General features: G+C 42.0%; 1 pseudogene; it reads right to left on the minus strand.

Annotated features, from left to right (window-relative positions):
- Window positions 1–8,467: 8,467 nt before the first annotated feature.
- On the minus strand, window positions 8,468–9,475 carry LOC118525619 (olfactory receptor 11A1-like; annotated as a pseudogene).
- Window positions 9,476–11,075: the final 1,600 nt, after the last annotated feature.

An 11,075-nucleotide genomic window follows, 5' to 3' on the forward strand; every position in this document is an offset into this window, starting at 1 on the left:
CAGCCGACAATCTAAATGTATCTATAGCATCTGGCATATTGTGGCATCCTGCTAATGCATTCATAAATGAATTTTTTTAATTCCCTGGGGCTCCTAACAGCAGAGCTCTTTTGATCTCATTGGTGACAGGCACCTCACATGGTGTTGTGAATCTTCCCTTAGAGTTGTTCTATCATTGCCAGAATAGCCAATTTCAGCAATGTAACCAAGCCTGTTCTAGATCAGTCCAATTTAATTTATCTCCAGATTTGGTGGAACCTAGATAGGAGTTCACCCCTTTCCATGCCAAGGCAATCCAGTCCCAAAGGGATAGAATCTTTGTGACGTATTTCACTGTTACTTCCATAATTGCGTGGTTTAATGAGGGGTTTTCCACGAAAGAAGATACCTGAAAGTGCTATAATCACCACCACCCCAGGATTATCAGTCTCCTGGGTCCTCAGGATGGGGATCCTGTGGTCCCAAGGGTGGTGCATCCTTTAAACTGAAATTTCATTGATTTGGCTTTCCTTATCACTCTATTAGCTAGCTCTTTGCCCCTTTGTTGATCTGGCCTTGCTGCAAGATGGTTTTCATCAGTAAGATGGGAGCCTCTTCAGTGGGCACTCGGGACCCTAAGAGTTTTACATTTTTAGGATCCTTCAGATTTATGATTACATTTCCTGGAGTCCTATTTGTGAGCTTCTTTCTGACTTCCAACTCCATGGGGTACCCTGGGTCTTCTATACAAAGTAATGATGTCTGGCCTCGTGGCCCTCTCCACCATCTTTTTAAATCATTTACCTAGGGTCAGACATGAAAGAGTCAGCATCTGGAGAGACTGACAATTTGCTGCAAAAGTCTTTCCTCTTTAAAGGGGTTTAATCAGTCTTGAGGCTTTGCAGGCCTTGACACAGGTGACTCCATCTTGCTCTCTGTAAGACCTTATTTGGGATCTGTTCTAAGGCCCTTTTTTTTCTTTTTTCCCCTCTGAGAATACTCATTTGGCCTTTGGGCTAACTTCTTTTAGGAATCAGACTGTTCGTAATGGAACTGTGCTGGTGGTTGGTCTGATTGCTTCTAGGACCGGGCTGTTCCTGTTGAAACTGTGCTGTTTATGAATTTGTCTCTTTACTCTAGAGAAAAACTCTGACAAATGGCACCCAGTGTATGCCTTGAGGGCATTCGCCCCCTTGGGACACTGGCTGGTTTTATGTTAAAAACCCATGGTCCCTCCTCCTGCACATTCATAACTAAGTGGACTGCCTTAACCAAAATAATTGAGAACTTCAATGGCCATTATGGAAAATTGCAATCACCCAAACTTGTTTTACTCAAAATTAATTTAGAGAGCAGTGGCCCCAAAACAAACAAGCAAACCCAAAATGGAATGCAATGCCTATTTTAAATGGTACTTTGAGGCTTCCAGATGCTTTCAGAACTCCAAGTCTCCCTCTTTGCAAAATACTATTTCTAAATTAACTGAGGCAAACAATTGAAAGACCTCAAAATGACTTCTGAGGCCTCCCCCGCTACCCCTCTCCCGCCACCATCTTCTTTGTCTGCAGCAGGTGGCAACCACCTTGTGCTCAGGCCCCACCTTTGGCACCATCTCTGCCAAACTTCTGTTTTCCACTGAATCTTTCTCCGCTCCCTTCTCTTCTGAGCCCATTAAAACCTTCCTCTTTAAACTTAAGTCTTCTGTTCTCTGGAGTAAGACCAAATTGTGAGCCATAGTTAGAGCTTCATAAAGTGACTGTGGATCCCGTAAGTTTGCTGAAGAATTTGGCATAGTTATTCCAACTTACCAACATGTGTTCTCAGATTTATATCAATTAAGCCACATGCTTGTTGGTGAGAACCAGGCCAAACATTGGATGAAACTGGCTGGAAGGGAACATCCTGAAGGGGGTGTTTAGAGAAACAAACCCCTAACTTTTGGCAAGATGTTAGAACACTCGCTGGAAATCGCCGAGCAATTGCAGTAGCTAAGCCCGCTGATGGAAACAAAATTCAGGTTTGCACACAAAAGCCTGATGAATCTGTGCATGACTATTACAATCAACTCCAAATTGTCTTTTAAGAGAATTCTGGTTTTCTTTAAATGTTGAATCCACCTGGATAGCATTTAACTTTATGTTTATTAGAAGGCTGAACCAGGACTGTTCTCTTTTAGTTAGAAGAACCAGGATGGAATGGGAAATTACCCACTCCAGATTTAGTTCATATGACAAACCGGTTCTCTTATATCCTTGATGAGTCACCAAAAAGAAAGCTGCTAAAATTCTCAGTTTTCAACTCAGGCAAAGCCAACCCACCTTCACCCCTAGTTTTTGCTGTTATTGCAAAGAGCCAGGGCGTTGGAAAAAAGATTGTTATGAATTAAGTACCCAAGGCACTTTACACCTTCTAGTTAGCCTTTCCAGTGGCCTCACCATTCTCAGTGATGGGGATACAGGAGCTCTTCCCAATCCTCCTTCTCAATCAGCTTGGAGAAATCACTCTCCAGATCGGGAATTAGTCTCTGTCCCTATTGATATGGAAGCTACACTCTTAGTGTTGAAGCCCGCTGCTATACAGTAGCCCCTGCCTCAGAGTATTAAAACTGTTCAAATTGTGGGGCTCTCTAATACAACTCAACAAGTTCCTGTCTCTGAACCTATTCCCTTTTGTGTAGGCTCTTTGAGAGACACAGCCCCTTTTCTCCTTAGTTACTCTACCTCCTTCATGTATTGGGCTGAGATTTCTTAGAAAAATATCATGCCAGAATTTCTTTCTCCGAGAAGGGGGAAATAATTCTAGAATTGGACAATAGTCATCAAAATAACCAACCAGGGGAATTAAATAATCCTTCGACAGCTTTTATTTGTTCTGTCTCTGATGGCAATATAGCTGAGTCGAGGGACACTGATTATTTATTCCTGTTGAATCAGATACCATTTTCTTTATGGGCAAAATCCTTAACTGATATTGGCAGAATTCACAGTGCACCTGCCATCAAGATTCAAATAGATGCCTCAAAACCTCTTCCCATAATTAATCAGTACCTTATAAGTAAAGACGCTCTTCAAGGCATCAAGCCCATAATAGAAGATTACAAGTCTCAGGCCCTCATTATCCCCTGCACTAGTCCCCATAATACCCCTATTTTACCTGTGAAATAACCCAGTGGCAGAAGATGGAAGTTTTTCCAGCACCCCTGAGCAATAAATACTGTTGTTATCCCTTGGCACCCTGTTTTTCCTAACCACTCTATGCTACTAATATTCTCTCACTAAAAGAAAAATTTTCCTGTAATTGATCTATGTGGTGCATTTTTAGTATTCCAGTTGATAAGGATAGCCAATATCTTCTTGCTTTCACTTGTGAAGGATGGAAATACACCTGGACAGTAGTGCCTCAGGGTTTCACAGAGAATCCTTCTTACTTTTCACAGGAGCTGATTTGGATGATAGAAAGTTTTCTGCAGGCTCTACTTTGTTATAATACATCATGATTTGCTTCTCTGCTCCCCTTCTCAAACCTCTGCATAGGAAGATAACTTCTATCTGCTAAAACTTTTGGCCTTAAAGGGATATAAAGTTTCCAAAGAAAAATTGCCGTTTGCTCAACCTCAGGTTTGATACTTAAGGCACCTGATCTCAGAATAAGGACAGTTGGATATAGATGCTTAATGTTGACAGATTACCTTTTGAATCTCTGTGATAATTTATAGGAAACTCCTCTAACCAATGCAGATTTTTCATGGTTTATGGATAGTTCTTATTTAAAGGATAAAAATGGTAAACATTAGGCTGGGTATCTATTTTAGCTCCTTTTGAAGTCATTGAAACAGCACCTTTACATTTGGCTACTTGCTTTCAGCCTGGCACGCTGAGTTATATGCCCTTACTCAAACTTCTATGTTAGCCAAGGGTAAACTGCATTTATATAAATAGTTGGTATGCCTATGGGGTAGCTCATGACTTTGGAGTATTATGAAAACAATAAGGTGTCCTTAACTTCAATGGGAATACAATTTAAAATGGCTCCTATCCCGTACCTCTGAAACAAATAATATATTATATGTTAAAAAAAAAAAAAAGAAGAAGAAGAAGATAGTAGGAAGGGAAAAATGAAGGGGGGGAATCGGAGGGGGACACGAACCATGAGAGACTATGGACTCTGAGAAACAAACTGAGGGTTCTAGAGGGGAGGGGGGTGGGGGGATGGGTTAGCCTGGTGATGGGTATTAAAGAGGGCATGTACTGCATGGAGCACTGGGTGTTATACACAAACAATGAATCATGGAACACTACATCAAAAACTAATGATGTAATGTATGGTGATTAACATAACGTAATAAAATAAAAGAAAAAGAAAATGGCACCTATGTTCAAAATTTATTATATGCCATACTTTTGTCAGCTGCTTTGGCTATTAAGTTTCCTGGACATACCAGACTCAACTCCCTGGAGGCCAAAGTAATCTAGCTCACTGATTCTTCCACCAAAATTACTACTCTCAAGGAAGTTAGTAGCCAAATCTCTGTTATGGCCCAAAGGGATATTCTCCCGAATGATAAATTTTGGAAAAATTGACAAGAGACACCCAACAGTTGGCCCCATAGAGGGAAAAACAATATTGGAAACCTAGTAATTGTTAGCTTGATTAAAAAAAAGGGGGGTGGGCTTTCTCTTGTAGACATGCCAATGCTTCTTCTGTTAGAAAAGATTATCCTTACCTGAGGAACATTTCTCAAACCTCATAGTGATCAGGGAACCCATTTGACTAGTCAGGTGCTTTGACAATTCTGTGCTGTTTGGCCGGTTTTATACTTTCCTTGTGCATATCATCCTCAACCCTCAGAGTTAGTCATACATGCACTAAGTTAGGTACTGGGACTCAACTGGCAAAATTTGTAGAGACCCTCCAAATACCTTGGCTGAAAACATTGCCATTGGACCTTTTAAATCTCAGGTCCATCCCCTTGGGAACTCATAGTCTCCTCCTTTGAGATAGTCACAGAATGTCCAATGAACTTGGCCCCTGCCTCCTTTGACCCATCCACAGTTGATAAAAGGAGATAGAGGTGTACTTCAACAGTGTAAATGTCTAATTATTTCAATTAAAAATAGCCATGTTTGGTGAGTGCCTGAGTGGCTCAGTCAGTTGAGCATCCAACTCTTGAGCTCAGCTTAGGTCTTGATCTTAGGGTTCTGAGTTCAAGCCCCACATTGGGCTCCATGCTGTGTATGGAGCCTACTTAAAAAAAAAAAATAACCATGCTTGGTGGAGCAATCTTTTCATAGTGCAGTCCTAGAAGACAATGACCTTAAGCATCTTGCAACCTAGAGATTTCATCTGTTGGAAAAGACACCTCCAGAAAGACTCTTCAACCTCACTGGACAGGCCATTATCAGGAACTTCTAACCAACCCTTGTGCCACCAAACTCTAAGGAAGAAATTCTTGGATCCATGTGATGCATGTAAAGAAAGCACCAACGCCTGACTGGAAGTGCACACCATCTGGTGATCTGAAAGTAGAGATTTCCAGGAATTGAAGCAGTCATCTGATGAGAGCTTTTCCAAGGTGTCCAGACCAGGCTTGTATACCTTTTTCTCACTGTGCTTCTTCCCTCTTCTGTTTGGGAAGACAGTGCCCTGTCTGCATTTCCCAAGCCCTTGTAAAAGGGGGAAACCTTTTCTTTCGATTATGGCCTTTTGGAAACAGCCTCATGATCCTGGGACAAATTAATTTTTCACTTGCTTTTTCTGAAGGGTTAGAAAGTTCAGAATTCACAAAAGTTTTCTTTCATCTGAACTATACACTGACTTAAGATTCTTTTCCAAATTCATGGTCTCTGAATTTTCAACCTTGCTGACTGTGTTGTTGATAATACATTTGGTCCTAAATAGTTCTTTTGAAATAACAGCATTCTTTTAAAATGTCTTTGAAGTTTTCAAAAAGTTAATCAGCTACTGCTTTATGTTTATTCCTATGCTGTATCTTCCCAAATGTCCTTGGTTAACTCTTTCAGTGTGCTCTCACAATATTTACTACTCTGTGTTTGTGACTTCCGGGAGGCATACTATGGGAGTTTGCCTTCATAAGGAGGACCTTTCTCCCATAAGTCAGAATCAGTGCCAATAGAATATTTCTTTTTTTATTAAAGACTTTATTTATTTATTTAACAGAGAGAGATGCAGCGAAAGAGGGAACACAAGCAGGGGAAGTGGGAGAGGGAGAAGCAGGCTTCCCACTGAGCAGGGAGCCCGATATGGGGCTCGATCCCAGGACCCCGGGATCATGACCTGAGCCAAAGGCAGATGCTTAATGACTGAGCCACCCAGGTGCCTGCCAATGAATATTTCAGTTGGCTACTTTTCAGACCTAGAGTCCTGGTTTAGAACCATCACACAATTTGGAATTGTTATGTTACTTCTCCTATTTTTCATAATTATTTTACATTTTATATTTTGTTGCCTCTCAAAACTTTTTTAAAAATAATGTACCCAATAAGGTGATGCTACCTCATGCTCTGAGATGATTTCTAAAATGACCTTGACAAGATATGGGCTTTAAGTTGGAGTACCTGAGAGTTTTTCCCTCCTAACCTTCCTTGTTACTCAAATGTGGTCTTAAGTGGTTTCCAGCTGCTATGCACTTTCCCTCCAATGTAGGATGTGACAATCAGGAAAGGTCCTTCCTGGCACTGAGAAGCAAAACCACTAAATATGGAAAACCTGACTCTTGATCAGCGATCCTTTCAAAGAGAGATCTTGATCAAAAGGGAGACAAGGTGAATATTAATAAGAGGAAATCTCATTTTTTTTAAATTTTATTTTATTTTATTATGTTATGTTAGTTGAAATCTCATTTAGAATGGTGTTGGGAGACCAGCAGAGGGAGCATTCATGCCCTACCCCTCATCAATTGGTGACCCAATAAGGAGAGATGGATCTTGCACATGGATACTACTTTACTACCCTAGCAGGAGGAAGAAAGGCTCTCTTCCTCTCCTGCAACAGTCCAACTAATGAGAAGCCACTATACTTTGAACTCCCTGTTTACTGCGATGGACATTTTGTTTGTAACAGCCTTCCCAACTTCTCCCCTTTCTTCTATAAAAGAGCTTTCCTCTCCTGTTCTGCAGACTTGCCTATGGCTCTGCCATAGCTTGCTTGGTCTGGATTGCAATTCTCTGTTATTCCCAAATAAACCCATTTTTGCTGGTAAGATAACTGGCAGTTTTTTTTAAGGTTAATACCCCATACTTGCAGTCTCCCCCATTATCAACATTTCCCCCAGAGTGGCACATTTGTTACAGTCAGTGAACCTACAGAATTTACATTTGAGTACACTCTTGGTGGTGTACATTCTGTGGGTTCTGCCAAATGTATAATGACATGTATCCACTTTGTAGTATCATACAGAATAGTTTCATTGCCCTAAAATCCTGTGTTCTCTATTCATCCCTCCCCTGACCCTAACCTCTGGCAACTACTGATTTTTTTACTGTCTCCATAGTTTTGCTTTTTTGTGGAATGTCATATAGTTGGGATCATATGATGTTATGATTAACTTCTTTCACTTAATAACATCTATTTCAGGTTTCCTTCACATCTTTCAGATCTTGATAGCTCATTACTTTTTTAGCTTTGAATAATATCCCACTGTCTGAATGTACCAGTTTATTTTTCCATTTATCCATTGAAGGGCATCTTGGTTGCTTCCAAGTTTGGGCAATTATGAATAAAGCTGCTATAAACATCCATGTGAAGTTTTTCGTGTAAACATAAGTTTTAAACTCATTTGGGTAAATACCAAGGAATGTGATAACTGGATTGTACAGTAAAAGCTTATGAAGTTTTGTAAGAAACTTCCAAACTGTCTTAAAGTGGCTGTACCATTTTGCATTTCTGCTGGCAATGAATGAGAGTTCCTGTGGCTCCACATCTTCACCAACATTTGGTGTTGTCAGTGTTCCGGATTTTGGCCATTCTAATAGGTAAGTACTAGTCATCTTTTTTTTTAAATTTTGAATCACAAGTGTAGTTTTATATTTATATGTAGTTTTATGTTAGTTATCTGATTAATGTTTGTCATCCCCTTATAGACTGTGGGTTCCGTGAAAGCAGGGACTGTCTCTGTTTTTGTTCATTTTATCACGTATATGCAGTACAGTGCCTCAGATATAGTAGACCTTGATGAATATTTGAATAAATGAGCAACCAACCTTTGCAGCTTATTTGTCAGGTGAGCTTTTACACAAGGATCCAGATCTACTGAAGATAATGGAGCAGAACTTGACCTACTGAGGCCATTCCTGGGACCCTAGTTCACCTGAGGCTATCAGAACTCCGCAGCATCCACAGCCATGCTCAGAAGCATCCGGTCATCTGGCTTTAATAACTCCCGGTGCAGGTGGTGCCTTTTACGTAGAATCTAAATTACTCAATCCAATTCATTGTCCCTTGGACAAATATCCAACTTTTCCTTTTTGCATCAGCTGAGGAGGAAAGCTGGCTTCTTACTCAAGCACATCTTCAAGGCTTCATGGATGTCTCTGTTTCTCAGGCTGTAGATGATAGGGTTGAACATGGGTGTCAGGATGGCGTAGAGCAGAGAGAATCCTTTGCACAAAAGTTGTGAAGAATTGGCCAAAGGTACAAGGTATGTGGCGATGAGTGTCCCCTAAAACACTGTGACCACGGTGAGGTGGGAGGAGCAGGTGGAGAAGGCCTTTCTCTGGCCTGTGCCAGATGGAATTCTTAGGATAGCAACAAGAATGCAGGAGTAGGAGGCAGTGATGAGGAGAAATGGAACCAGAGTTACTGCAGAGGAGGTGGCGAAGGCGATGGTCTCAGTCAGTGAGGTGTCCATGCAGGAGAGATGGACCAGAGGGGTCAAGTCACAGAAGAAGTGATCGATCTCATTGGGTCCACAGAAGGTTAGTCTAGACAGTAGGACCACAGTGATTGCTGTAAGGAGGAAGCAGCAGAGCCAAGAGCTGGCAGCCAGCCTAATGCAAAAGGGGCCAGTCATGAGGATGGGATAGCGGAGAGGTTGGCAGATGGCCAGGTATCGGTTATAGGACATCACAGCGAGACACTCTGTTGCAGCCAGGGATCCAAAGAAGTAGAACTGTGCCAGGCACCCTGCCACAGAGATAGTCTTCTGTATGGCTATGATAATCAGTAACATCTTAGGGACAATATTGGAGGTATAGCAGATCTCTAGAAAGGACAAATTCACCAGGAAGAAGTACATGGGGATGTGGAGGTGCTGGCTGAACAAAACTAGCAGAACAATGAGGATGTTTCCAGAAATGATTAAGATGTAGAAAGCAAAAAACATTATGAAGAAGAAAATATTTAGCTGTCAGTTGGAGGAGAATCCTCAAAGCACAAATTCCACAATGGTTGTTTGGTTTTCCCAGGGCAGGATGCCTTGGCTTCCCCAGGACACCCAGTGATAAGACATGCAAAGTGTAGAAAGTTCTAGCTTACACATAGACCATGGGCTGATGTGGGTGATTTTTATTCCCCGTTCAGGTTTTTGGAAGGTTTTTTATTTGGGTGGAGGAGTATATCTTTTTTTCCAAGCCTGAAATGGGAAAGAAAAGAATTTGCAGTAAGAACTTGTGACCACTCCAATCCCCCCTTCTCCTGCCTGTGGCTTCATTTCATCCGGAGCAATGTCAGGCTTTGGGGAAAGCAGGACATTGAAGGAAGGGGAAGAATACAAAGGGGAGAAAGGACAGAGGAAAAATAAAGGGAAGAAGAATCATCTGCTATATGCTTGTCCTGAATGCGCTATGGTGGCTTGGGGAATTATGGAAAGAATAGAAGATCTAAAAGGAAGGTAGGCACATTCCAAAGAATTTTTGAACTCTAAGGCAGGACCTAGAGAATCAAGGGCCCAGGACAAAGAACTCTCCTCTCCCTCCTCAAGCATTCGTTATGCAGTGGTCCTATCTTACCTATGGTCCCTATCATATCTACTATGAATTTTTCTCCTTTCAGCTTTTCAGTGAGTTGAGAGGTTTCTTATTTCTGTTACAGTTTCCAGAACATTAGCAAGAGAAAATCACGTGAGTGCTCATGCTGGTGTAATTCAGAGGCAGGGGTGCTTTCTCTCACAGTTTTAAAAATCAGGTCATTAAAAAGACTTTATGAGGAGTGCCTGGGTGGCTCAGTCGGTTGAACCTCTACCTTCTGCTCAGGTCATGATCCCAGGGTCCTGGGAGCAGGGCGTCTGCTTCTCCCTCTCCCTCTGCCTGCTTCCCCTGCTTGTGCTTGTGCTTGTGCTAATGCTCCCACTCTTTCTCTCTCTCTCATGCACATGCGCTCTCCCCCTCTCTCTCAAATAAATAATAAAATCTTAAAAAAAAAAAGATTTTATGTTGGGCAGCAGTAAATGGGAGAAGATTCAGAACCAGGTGGCCTAAGGCACTGTGTACAACCAGCCAATTGAGTATAAGGTAGCCGCACCTTCTTTTGAATGAGATAAGAAGGCCCAGGTCTCCTCCTCAATTCCATCTTAGTCCAAGCCAAAGGCCCTACCCTGAAATTCAGGACAGAGAGAGGACCTACCCAAGAAATACTGTTATCTTCAGACAGGGCCAGAGGCTGAAACCATTTGACTCTTCTCAACCTCCTTGTGCTAGATCCGTTACTTTCTTCTTCTTCTTTTTTTTTTTTTTAAGATTTTATTTATTTATTTGAGAGGGAGAGAGAGTGAGCGAGAGCGCAAGAGCAGGGGGAGGGAGAAGCAGACTCCCCACTGAGCAGGGAGCCCAACTATGGGCTCAATCCCAGGATGCTGGGATCACGAACTGAGCTGAAGGCAGACGCTTAACCGACTGAGCCACCCAGGCGCCCCCTGGATCCGTTACCTCTTGAGATAGTTGTGGAGGGAGCATATTGCTGCAGGTGGGGATGGGGAGCCCCATTTGCAGGTATGGGAAGCACCAGGGTAATAACAAGGTAGTTATCAGGGAATAGCCAGAGCGCCCTGTACAAAGCCAAGGGTGTGGCTTTATAAGGCTCAGACTTTGAAACAAGGTATTTAACTTCTCTGAGACACAGTCTCTCATTCATAAAATGGGATA

The sequence above is a fragment of the Halichoerus grypus genome, chromosome 5 (genome assembly GCF_964656455.1).
Source record: "Halichoerus grypus chromosome 5, mHalGry1.hap1.1, whole genome shotgun sequence".
In the NCBI taxonomy this organism is placed as follows: domain Eukaryota; kingdom Metazoa; phylum Chordata; class Mammalia; order Carnivora; family Phocidae; genus Halichoerus; species Halichoerus grypus.